The following is a 13,259-nucleotide window of genomic DNA, read 5'->3' on the forward strand; positions in this document are numbered from 1 at the left end:
TGCAGGCCAAAAAGGACTGGAATAAAATATTCCGAGTAATGAAAAGCAAGGACCTAAAACCAAGACTACTCTATCCAACAAGGTTCTCATTTTAAATGGAGGATAAAATAAAGACCTTCCCAGACCAAAAAAAAAAAAAGGGTGGGGTGGGGTGGGGGTGGGGGTGGGGATGGGAAGCTAAAGGAATACATTTACACCAAACCAGCATTGCAAGAGATGCTAAAGGGACTACTTTAAGAAGAAGAAGAAGTAGAGAAAGAAAGGAACAGAGGCACAAATGGGAAAAAAATGGCAATGAATCAGTGCCTATCAATAATAACCTTAAATGTAAATGGATTAAATGCTCTAATCAAAAGACACAGGGTAGCTGAATGAATTTTTAAAAAAGCATGACATGCATATATGCTGCCTATAAGAGACCCACCTCAGAACAAAAATCCACACAGGCTGAAACTGAAGGGATGGAAAGAAATATTTCATGCAAATGGAGGTGAAGGAAAGCTGGGGTAGCAATACTTATATCAGGCAAAATAGATTCCCAAACAAAGGCCATAACAAGAGACCAAAAAAAGGCCCCTACATGATATTTAAGGGATCAGTGCAACAAGAGGATGTAATTCTTGTGAACATATATGCATTTAATATAGGAGCATATATATATATATATATATAAAATCTTGAAGGACTTTAAGGAAGATATCTACAGCAATACAGTCATAGCAGGAAAACTTAACATCCCACTGTCAACAATGGCTAGATCTTCTAGAAAAAAAACCCAACAACTATGATATAGAGGCATTAAAATACACACTAGAACAAATAGATTTAGTTGATATTTACTGAATATATTTCATCCCAAAGAAGCAAAATATACATTTTTCTCAAATGCACACAGGACATTCTCAAAGAGAGACCACAGAGTAGGACACAAAATACGCCTTAAAAAATCCAAGAAAACTGAAAACATATCAAGCATCTTCTCGGATCAAAATGGCTTGAAACTAGAAATTAACCTTAAGAAAATGGACACTAAATAACATGTTATTAAATAATGAATGGATTAACAATAAAATCAAGGAAGAAATCAGCCCTGGCTGGTGAAGCTCAGTGGATTCAGTGCCAGCCTGTGAACCAAAGATCATTGATTCTATTCCCTATCAGGGCACATGCCTGGGTTGAGGGCCAGGTTCCCAGTTGGAGATGTGCAAGAGGCAACCACACATTGATGTTTCTCTCCCTCACTTTCTCCCTCCCTTCCCCTCTGTTTAAAAATAAATAAATAAAATATTTAAAAAAATTAAATCACATTAAAATTTTAAAAAGGAAGAAATAAAAAAGTACCTGGAAACAAATGAAAATGTACATTCAGCAACCCAAAACCCAAGGGACCCAGTGAAAGCAGTCCTGAGAGGGGAGTTCATAGCTTTACAGGCCTACTCAAAGAAAATAGAAAAATCTCAAATAAACAACCTAACCTTACAACTAAAATAACCATAATAGCAACAACAAACAAAGCCCAGTGCGAGTAGGAGGAAAGAAATAATCAAGATCAGAGCAGAAATAAATGGCATAGAGACTGAAAAAAACAATTCAAAAGATCCAAGAATCCAGGATTCATCAAGAAAAAGGAGAGAGGACCCAAATAAATAGAAATGAAAGAGGAGAAGTAACAACAGATACCACAGAAATACAAAGGATTGTAAGTAATTACTATGAATAACTATATCCCAAGAAATTAGGCAACCTGGGTGAAATGGATAAATTTCTAGAAACATACAACCTTCCAAAACTGAATCAGGAAGAAGCAGAAAACCTGAATAGACCAATAACAACTAGTTCAATCGAAGCAGTAATCAAAAAACTCCAAGCACACAAAAGCCCTAGACCAGATGGCTTCACAGGCAAAATTTACCAATCATTCAAAGAACTAACACCTATAAACTTCCGGCCAAGATGGAGGCGTAGACAGACATGCTGCATCTCCCTCTACAACTAAGAAGAAATACAACTACCTCAAAACTAGAAACAACCAGAAGTTCCAGAAAATCAAAGTGCATGGAAGTCCAGCAAACAAAGAAATACTCATCCAGACAGGTAGGAGGGGCGGAACCCAGGCAGAGAGGACATGGTGTGGTGGTGGCAGCAGTGGCAACAGGAGCAGACCAGCGGAAAGTGCAGTTACACATTTTAAAAAGTCAGGAGGGACACTTGGGGAGCGTTCCCAGCTCCTCATCAGAGCAGCTCATGGTCCCAGCTCCAAGGGAAATCAAGCCTCATTGCTTTTGACTGTGCAAACCAGTGGGGGTTGGGACTGAGGCAGAAACTGCTGGTCTCTCAGCAGAGTCCACTTTTTTAAAGGGCCCCCAGGGACCTAGAACATCCACAGACCCACCCACTCTGGGAACAATAGCCAGAGCAGCAGCTAGAGGGGTGCCAGTCCGGTGTGGAAGTGGGAGAAGTACCTGGAAAAGGGGAAGTGCTGGGCAAGCGACATTGTTCCTTCTCAGACCCCTCCCCCGCATACAGCACCACAACCTGGTGAAACAGGTTGCCTGTTACTGATGAATCCCTAAGGATCCGCCCCTTACAACATAGGAGCGACAGCTCTCCCTGGGACACAGAAGCAAACAAACACAAGAGACATCTGGCCAAGATGGAGGTGTAGACTGACACTCTCTGTCTCCCTCCACAACTAAGAAGGAATATAACTACCACAAAACCAGCAATAACCAGAAGTTCCAGAGCATTCCCAGCTCCTCATCAGAGCAGCTCATGGTCCCAGCTCCAGGGGAAATCAAGCCTCATTGCTTTTGACTGTGCAAACCAGTGGGGGTTGGGACAGAGGCAGAAACTGCCAGTCTCAGCAGAGTCCGATTGTTTAAAGGGCCCCCACGGACCTAGAACGTCTGCAGACCCACTCACTCTGGGAACGACAACCAGGGCAGCAGCTAGAGGGGCATCAGTCTGGTGAGGAAGTGGGAGGAGTTCCTGGAAAAGGGGCGAGTGCTGGGCAAGCGGCATTGTTCCTTCTCAGACCCCTTCTCAGTGCCACAATGTGGTGAAACAGGTGGCCCTTTACTGAAGAACCCTAAGGCTCTGCCCTTTACAAGGTATTAGGAGTGACAGCTCTCCCTGGGACATGGAAACAAGCAAACATAGGAGACTTCCAGCCAAGATGGAGGCCTACACTGACATGCCCTGTCTCCCTCCACAACTAAGAAGGAATACAACTACCACAAAACCAGCAATAATTAGAAGTTCCAGAAGATAAATGGAAGTCCAATGTATGAAGTTATAAAGAAGTGGTGCTCATCCAGACAGGTAGGATGGGCGAAGCTGGGGAGGAGAGGTCAAGCTGTGCTGTCCGTGGCAGCAGCAATGACGGTGGCAGAACAGTGGTAAGCACAGACACCCGTATTTAAGGGAAGGCAAGAAGCGCCTGGGGAGCACCCCCAGCTGCAGACCAGACCCATCAGCTGGCGATTCCAAAGTCGGGGGAAGGCAGACCCCCATTGCTTTGGACTGTGAGGCCCGGTGGGGGTAAGGACGAAGGAGGAGGCTCCTAGTCTCTCAGAGGAGATGGAATGGCAGGAATTTACCTTGGACCCCGACCCCTGCAGAAAACGCCCGGTTGTGACAAGTGCACAGGGCTTCCCCCACCCCCTATAGCATAAGAAGTGTGACAGCCCTTCCCAGGAAGCAAAGGTAAACACAAAACTGTTCAGGATGGCACAGATCTTGATAGAGATCCCAGTGTCGCAGCTGACCAGACAGCAAATTTCTAATCTAATGAAGCAACAGATAGAAAATCTTTCTGAGACACAGTTCAGAGCTTTGCTTATAAAAGCATTGCAGACCTAACAGCAGATCTTAAACAAGACAGAGAAGGAATGAAGGCTAGTCCTGCTGAAATGAACAAAAACACATATGAAACTAGTGAGTGGAAGAAAACCAGGGATCATTCAACAAATCGAAACATAGGGAAGGAACAAACAGTCAACCAGTACAGAAAGAGGAAATGAGAAGTGAGGAAGATGAGGAGAGGCTCAGAAACTTATGGGACAGCTATAAGCGGGCCAACATCTGAATCATAGGGTTGCCAGAAGGTGAAGAAGAACAACTAGAAATTGAAAGATTATGTGAAAAATCAATGAAGCAGAACCTCCCTAAGTTGGGGAAGGAAATACTTACAGGTCCAGGAAGCACAGAGGGTTCCAAAAGAACTGAACCCAGGGAGAACCACACCAAGACACATTATAATCAAAATGTCAAAAATTAAGGATAAAGAGAATCTTAAAAGCAGCAAGAGAGAAGAAGAGAAATATGTACAAAGGGGTCCCAATAAGACTGTCAGTTGATTTCTCAAAAGAAACTCTGCAGGCAAGAAGGGACTGTCAAGAAATATTCAAAGTAATGCAAAGCAAAAACCTGCAACCACAAATACTCTATCCAGCAAAGCTATCGTTCAGAATAGAAGGGCAGAGAAAGTGCTTCCAGGACAAAGTAAAACTGAAGGAGTTCATCAGATCCAAACCACTGTTATATGAGATGTCAAAGGGACTTATTTAGAAGAAGGAGGATCAAAACTATGAACATTAAAATAAAAGCTATATCACAACAACCAATAACAGAAGCTAGGGAATTGAAACAGAGGCAAACTAAGTAGGCAACGAGAGTGTGAAAAGAATTATAGGTATGGGGAACATTATGGGGGGAGGTGAGCAGGGAAGGGGGAGAGGGGAAAGGGAGGGAGATGGTGCAGGAATTAAGAAGCATAGTAGGAGGGAGTGGAGTAGATAGGAAGATGTTGAGAGGAATTATATGCACAACCAATGGGCATGGACTAAGGGGGGATGGACAACTGGAGGGAGGGATGTCACTGGTGGAGGGGAACAAAGGGAAAAGAAATTGGGACAACTGTAACAGCATAATCAATAAAGAATATTAAAAAAAAAAAAAAAACACCTATACCTCTCAAACTCTTCCAAAAAATTGAAGAAGAGGGAAGACTCCCAAACTCTTTCTATAAGGCTAGTATTATTAGTATTATCCTCATCCCAAAACCAGGTAAAGACAGAACAAAGAAAAAAATTACAGGCCAACACATCAGAGGAAGATAAATGCTAAGTCTTCAACAAAATATTGGCAAACTGGTTCCAACAATACATTAAAAAGATTCTAAGAAGCACCAACAAACAATAGGAGTCACAAAAATGGGGAGACAGAGAAACAACCCCCCATTGAAAGGAAAGGTAGAGTCCCCAGAAAGAGTGCTAAATGAAATAGAGGGGAGCAAACTATCAGATATGGAATTGAAAGCATGGATTATGGAGAAGCTCAATGAGCTCAGCAGAAACTACAAAGAACTCCAGAAAAACTACAGTGAACTCCAGAAGAACTATAAGGAACTTGCTGAGAATTATACCAGCATCAAAAAGGACATGGAAGCTATCAATAAGAGCCAGGAGGAAATGAAGAATACGATCTCTGAATTGAAGAACACAGTAGAAGGAATTAAAAACAAGCCAGAGGAAGCAGAAGATCGGATCAGCGAGCTGGAGGACAATGTAGACAACTCACAGACAGTGCAACGAAACGAAAAAAGACTGAACAAGACTGAAGAGGCTCTAAGACAGCTGCAGGACAACATGAAACATAATAATATTCATATCATAGGAATTCCAGAAGGAGAAGAAGAAGATCAAGGAATAGAAAACCTCTTTGAAAAACTAATGACAGAAAACTTCCCTAACATGAAGAGAGAAAGAATCATGCAAGTCCAGGAAGCACAGAGGGTCCCAATGAAGATGAACCCTAACAGGCCCACTTCAAGACACATCATAATTAAAATGCCAACACTCAAAGACAAAGAGAGAATCCTAAAAGCAGCAAGAGAGAAACAACTAACAACATACAAGGGAGCTCCAATAAGGCTATCATCAGATTTCTCAGCAGAAACACTACAAGCCAGAAGGGAATGGCAAAATATATTCCAAGTAATGAAAAACAAAGGCCCACAACCAAGAATACTCTACCCAGCAAGGCTCTCATTCAAAATGGAAGGTGAAATAAGGAGTTTCCAAGACAAAAGAAGGCTAAAAGAATACATCTCCACCAAACCAGCATTGCAAGAGATGCTAAAGGGTCTGCTTTAAGAAGATGAAGAAACAGAGAGAGACAGAGAGGAACACGAGTACAAAGGGGGAAAATGACAATGAATAAGTACTGAAAGAAAGAAGGAACTTCTACCATTTGCAACAACATGATTGGAACTAGAGAGAATTATGCTTAGCGAAATAAGCCAGGCAACAAAAGAAAATTACCTTATGCTATCACCAGTTACAGGAAACTAATGAACAACACAAACAAATGAGCAAAATTGAACCAGAGGCAAGAAGAATGTCAAATGCCTTGCAACTGGATGTCTTTCCGATAAGACAGTCCTACAGATTTAGAGACTTGTATGTGGGTCGTGTTACATAAATTAACATGTGTTTTCTGTTTTCAAAGGGCATAAGCCTACGATCTCATTACCTGAGTGATTGTCTGTATGTATAGGCCTCACTTAATCCTGTCTGCATTCCTGCCTCCTGAGACTCAATGGTTTGGCTGAACTAAGTGGCTGGGTTGATGAAGAACGGGGTGGTCTGTGGGCTTCACTTTAAAACTGGTTTCTCTTTTCTATCCTAATGGCTTGGACAGAAAGAGCCCAGAGGCCTGAGAGGGGGGAAACCTAAAATATTTCCCTCAGTCCAAAATAAGTATAATGGGCAAAAGGGTTTTGGACAGGTGAGATGTACCTGGCATACCTTTCTCCAAAGAAACCCTTCTTTTCCCTAATGTGGGACATTGAAAAATTAATACCTGTCTTTTGTCATCTAGTGGTTATGGATTGAATGATGTCCTTTAACCCTGTTGCCCCCAGAATACAACAAGGATGCCAGCCTGTTAAACCAAGCATGCCATTGTCCAGAGACAGCCAACCAACCTGGAGTCTGCACGATCCTTCCCCTTGTGGAAGGCCACCCTCCCCTCCACACCCCCACTCTTATTAGAGATTTCTTGACCCACGGGTAGGTAGGACGATGACCATGTCCAGCTTGAAGCAGCTAGAGGAGCTCGAGACCTTCGTCCATTGTCCTTTATAAGATTGTAAAGGGTCTTAAGTCTGAGAGGGAGGGATTGTTATTTTTTATTGTTAAAATATTTAACTAATTAATTAATTATTTTTTTAAAAAAGAAGAATATATGAAAGGGTGAGGCGGGAGAGCTTGTATGTACGACCCATGGGCATGGACTTGGGGAGGGGATTGTTGGGGAAGGGGGGTGCTGGGTGGAGGGGAGCAAAGGGGAAAAAATTGGAACTATTGTAACAATATAATCAATAAAATATACTTTAAAATAAAATAAAATAAAATACATGTGGACAAAAAAAAAATACATTAAAAAGATCATACACCATGATCAAGTGGGATTTACCCAGGGAATGCAAAGTTGGTACAACATTCACCAATCAATAAGTGTGATACATCACATAAACAAAATGTAAGACAAAAATCACATGATCAGGGGCAGACTTCTGGCAAAGATGGAGGCGTAGACAGACACACTGCATCTCCCTCCACAACTAAGAAGAAATACAACTACCTCAAAACTAGAAACAACCAGAAGTTCCAGAAAATCAAACTGCATGGAAGTCCAGCAAACAAAGATATAAAGAAGAAATGCTCATCCAGGCAGGTACGAGGGGTGGAGAGGACACAGTGTGGTGGCAGCAGCAGTGGCAGGCTGGCAGAAAGCGCAGTCACACGTTTTAAAAAGGAGGGACACCTTGGGAGTGTTCCCAGCTCCTCACTGGACCTCGAAGCTCACAGTCCCAACACCAGGGAAAATCAAGCCTCATTACTTCTGACTGTGAAGACCAGTGGGGGTTGGGGTGGAGGCAGAAACTACTGGTCTCTCAGGAGAGTCTGCTTGTTTAAAGGGCCCCCATGGTCCTAGAATGTCCGCAGACCCACCCATTCTGGGAGCGACGGCCAGGGCAGCAGCTGGAGCGGTGCCAGTCTGGTGCAGAGGTGGGAGGGGTACCTGGAAGAGGGGTGAGTGCTGGGCAGATGGCATTGTTTCTTCTCGGGCCCCTCCCCTACATACAGCGCCACACCGTAGTGAAGCAGGTCACTCTGTACTGAGGAATCCCTAAGGCTCCACCACTTAAAACGTTACAGGAGTGACAGCTCTACCTGAGATGCAGAGGCAAGCAAATACAGGAGCCTGTCAGAATGAGGAGACAGAGAAGTATGGCCCAAAGGGGAGAATGGGTCAAGGTTCCATTGGGAGAACTAAGCGACGAGGAGATAGCCAACTTCACAGTTGAGGAGATAGACAACCTAACAGATGCAGAATTCAAAACACTGGTGATAAAGATGCTCACAGGCTTGACAGATATGCTTGAATACGGCAAACGCATAAGAGAAGAAGTGAAGGCTATGCTAAGTGAAATGAAGGAAAATTCACACAAAACCAATGGTGAAGGGAAGAAAACTGGGGTTCAAATCAATAATTTGGAACATAAAGAAGGAAAAAAAGAACAGTCAACCAGTGCAGAATGAGGAAGCAAGGATTGAAAAAAATGAGGAAAACTTCCCAAATTTTGTGAAGGAGATGGACATACAGGACCTGAAGCACAGAGGGTCCTAGGTGAGCTGGGCCCAGGAGGGACCACACCAGGATGCATCATGATTTGAGATGTCAAAGGTGAAAGAAAAAGACAGAGTCCTTGGGGCAGCAAGAGAGAGGAGGAGAGTTGCCTACAGGGGTGTGCCTATAGGACTATCAGCTGATATTTCAGAGGACACTTTGCAGGCAGGAAGGGACTGGCAAGCAGTATTCAATGCGATGAAAAGTAACCTACAACCAAGATTACTCTATCCAAGATTACTCATTTGGAATGGAAGGGCAAATGAAGTACTTGCCGGACAAGATAAAGCTAAAGGAGTTCATCATCACCAAGCCATTATTATATGAAATGTCAAAGGGACTTACTTAAGAAAAAGAAGATCAAAACTATGAACATTTAAATGACAACAAACAACTATCAGCAACGGAATCTAAAAAATAAAAACAAAATCCAACTAAGTAAATTAGAATAGGAAGAGAATCATAGGTATGGGGATCATTTGGAGGGTTATCAGCTGGGAGGGGGAGAGGGAGAAATGGGGAAATGTTACAGGGACTAAGAAGCATAATTGGTTGGTACAAAATAGACAGGGGGAAGTTAAGAATAATAAAGGAAAGGGTGAATCCAAATAACTTATATGCACGACCCATGGGCATGAACTAAGGGGGGTGGGATTGCTGGAGGAAAGGGGGTTACTGGGAAAGGGGGAGCAAAGGGGAAAAAATTGGAACTACTGTAACAACATAATCAATAAAATATACTTAAAAAAATCACATGATCATATCAATAGATGCAGAAAAAGCATTTGATTAAATTCAGCCCCCATTTATAATAAAAAACACCCACCAAAGTGGGAATAGAGGGAGCATACCTCAACATAATAAAGTTTGTATACAGAAAAACTACTGCCAACATCATACGCAACAGGTAAAAACTAAAAGCATTTCCCTTCAGATCAAAAATAAGATAAGGTGCCCACTTTCACCACTTTTATTCAACATAGAACTGGAAATCTTAGCCACAGTGTCAGACAAAAAGAAGAAATAAAAGACATCCAAATTGGGAAGGAGGGAGTGAAACTGTCATTATGCACAGATGACATATTATACATAGAAAATTCTACAGGCTCCACCAAAAAACTACTCAACCTAATAAGTATATCTGGCAAAAAAGTGAGATAAACAGTCAATATGCAGAGATTGATGGCATTTTTATGCACCAATAATGAAATACCAGAAAGAGAAACTAAGAAAACAGTCTCATTTACTATTGCAACAACAACAAAAAATAAAGTACCTAGGATAAATTTAACCAAGGAGATAAAAGACCTGTACTTGGAAAACTATAGGACACTGAAGAAAAAAATTGAGGAAGATACAAATAAGTGGAATTACATACCATGTTCATGGATTGGAAGAATTCACATCAATAAAATGTCCATACCACCCAAAGAAATCTATAGATTAAATGCAATTTGTATTAAGATACCAATGGCATATTTCACAGATCTAGAACAAATATTACAAAATTTATAGGAAATGAAAAAAGAACCTGAACAGCTTCAGCAATCTTGAGAAAGAAGAACAAAGTGGGAGGAATCACAATTTCTGGTATCAAACTATATTACAAGGCCACTGTCATCAAGACAGTCTGGTACTAGCATAAAAACAGACACATAGATCAATGGAAAAGAATAGAGAGCCCAGAAACAAACCAATCTTTATGGCCAATAAATATTTGACAAGGGATTCAAGAGTATACAATGGAGTAAAGACAGTTTTGTCAATAAATGTGTTTAGAGAACTGGACAGAGACATGAAAAAAGTGAAACCAGATCACCATCCTACACCATACACCAGAATAAACTCAAATTGTATAAAATGCTTAAATATAAGTTATGATACCATAAAAATCCTAGGTGAAAACATAGGCAGTAAAATTTCAGATATTACAAGTAGCAATGTTTTTACCAATATATCTCCTAGGGCAAGGGAAATAAAGAAAAAAAATGAACAAATAGGACTACATAAAATTAAAAAGCTTTTGCATGGCTAAAGAAAATACTATCAAAATGAAAAGGCAACCAACCATATGGGAAAACATGTTTTCCAATGATACCTTGAACAATGGTTTGATCTCCAAAATACAGAAAGAACTCATATGACTCAACACCAAGAAGACAAATAATCCAATTAAAAAATGGGCAAAGGACCTGAATAGACACTTCCCCAAGGAGGACATACAGAGGGCCCATAAGCTTATGAAAGGATGCTCAACCTCACTAGCCATCAGAGAGATGCAGATTAAAACCACAATGAGATACCACCTCACACCAGTCAGAATGACCATCATTAACAAATCAATAAACAACAAATGCTGATGAGGATGTGGAGAAAAGAGAACCCTAGTGCACTGTTGGTGAGAATGCAGACTGGTGCAGCCACTATGGAAAACAGTATGGAATTTCCTAAAAAAACTAAAAATGAAATTGCCTTTTGATCCAGCAATTCCATTGCTAGGATTACAGTATACCTGAAGAATCCTGGATCACCAATTCAAAATAACCTATGCACTTCTATGTTCACAGCAGCAGTATTGACAATAGCCAAGTGCTGGACACAACCTAAGTGCCCATCTGTAGATGAGTGGATCAAAAAACTGTGGTACATTTACACAATGGAGTACTATGCCCCAGAAAGAAAGAAGGAACTCCTTCCATTTGCAACAACATGGATGGAACTAGAGAGAATTATGCTCAGTAAAATAAGCCAGGCAGAGAGAGACAAATAACATATGATATCACTTAATAAAGGAAACTAATGAACAACACAAACAAATGAGTAAAATAGAACCAGAGGCATGTAAACAAGGAGTAGACTAACAATGACCAGGGGGAGGGGGGCAGGAGAGAAGAGGGGTAAGAAGGGGAAGGGTCTAGTCAAGGAACTAGTGTAAATGGCCCATGGATATGGACAATGGGGTTGAGTATGGGAGAAGGGGTGGGCAGGGTGGGGAGAAGCAATGGGGGAAAATGTGGGACAACTGTAATAGAAAAATAATTTTAAAACACTGGAAAAAAAAAATAGAACATTGTAGACCAATGGTAATTGATTGCTATGAATTGAGGATTAATACAATCCAATGTAGCAAAGGTCCACAAAAGCAAAGATCAGTTAATGAAGATGGCATTCAGTTGAGGGAGAAAACACAACTGAGAAATTTATATCCTCAACAAATACAGCAGAGACTGAGACATAAGTTAGAGTTGCTTTTACTCAAAGAGCGTCAAGGAGTCAGCAAGGGCAGGGAGTAGAGTGGAGGTGAAGTGACTAATTAAAGGAGTGACTAATTAAAGGTCTGCCCTGGAACAACCAGCCAGTCCTCACCTCCCCCCCAACCCCCATATAAGGAGCAGCTTGCCCAGTGTTTGGCCCCAACACAAAGCCATGACTACTACTCTCTAATCTAATTGGAAAATCTGTCTGAGCAACACTCTTAGGCCCAAGAATCAGATTAGGCCCAAGACAATTATGTACTTTTGCAGTATAAATGGAGAAAAAGAAGAAGGAAATAAATGCAGCCCACCCATGATTGAAAGCTCTTATCTCTAGAGTAAAGCCTTTTTTTCACAACTGTGGGAGCTTATTTGACTGTTCCAACAATCCTGAAATTAAGGAAGGAGACCAGTTGTGTAAATGTAACTTTGATTCTTAAAAGAATAAAAAATAAGCTAAACAGTAGTCCCCCCTTATTCTCAGGTGATATATTTCAAGATCTCACTGCATTCCTGAAAGCACAGATAGTAACAAAACCCATATATACTCTGTTTTTTCCTATACATACATACCTATGATAAAGTTTAATTTATAAATTAGGCACAGTAAGAGATTAACAACAACAAAAATAAAATAGAACAATTATAACAATAAAATAAGTTACTTGAACACAAGTACTGCGATACCAGCATAGTTGATCTGGTAACTGAGGGGGCTATTAAGTGACTAATGGGAGGGCATCGGATTTGGTGAGGATACATTGGACAAAGGGATGATTCATATCCAGGCAGGATGGAGTAGGACAGCTCAAGATTTTTTTTTTCACTCTACTCAAAACTGTGTGCAATTTAAAACTTGGGAACTCTTTAGTTTTGGAATTTAATTTTCTATTTAATATTTGCTGACCGCTGTTGACAGAGGAAATTGAAGCTTTGGAAAGGGAAACCACAGATAATAGGCTACTGTATATCAACCTACTCTTGCAATTAAAAAATATAAATGGACAATTAAGAATCACTAGACATCAGGAAACCAACAGCATGGAAGAGAAGAACCAAGATGAACAAATAGGGCATTCAACCCTGGAGGAAACAAAGTTCCTTCAGGAAACAGAGGACTTAACTAAAAAATTTAAAGTGAATTAACGTTCTTGGAAATAATCAAGATCAAACTGCATCTATAAAATAAGAATATGCTGCTATGATAGGAGAACAAAAGAAATAGTGACATTAATAAAGCTAATTGCCAAATAAAATTTAAAATTAAATATTAGAGGTTGGTAATGTAATGGACATGGTTAAAGACCA

The sequence above is a fragment of the Furipterus horrens genome, unplaced genomic scaffold (assembly GCF_987537825.1).
Source record: "Furipterus horrens unplaced genomic scaffold, mFurHor1.1.pri manual_scaffold_3, whole genome shotgun sequence".
NCBI lineage: Eukaryota > Metazoa > Chordata > Mammalia > Chiroptera > Furipteridae > Furipterus > Furipterus horrens.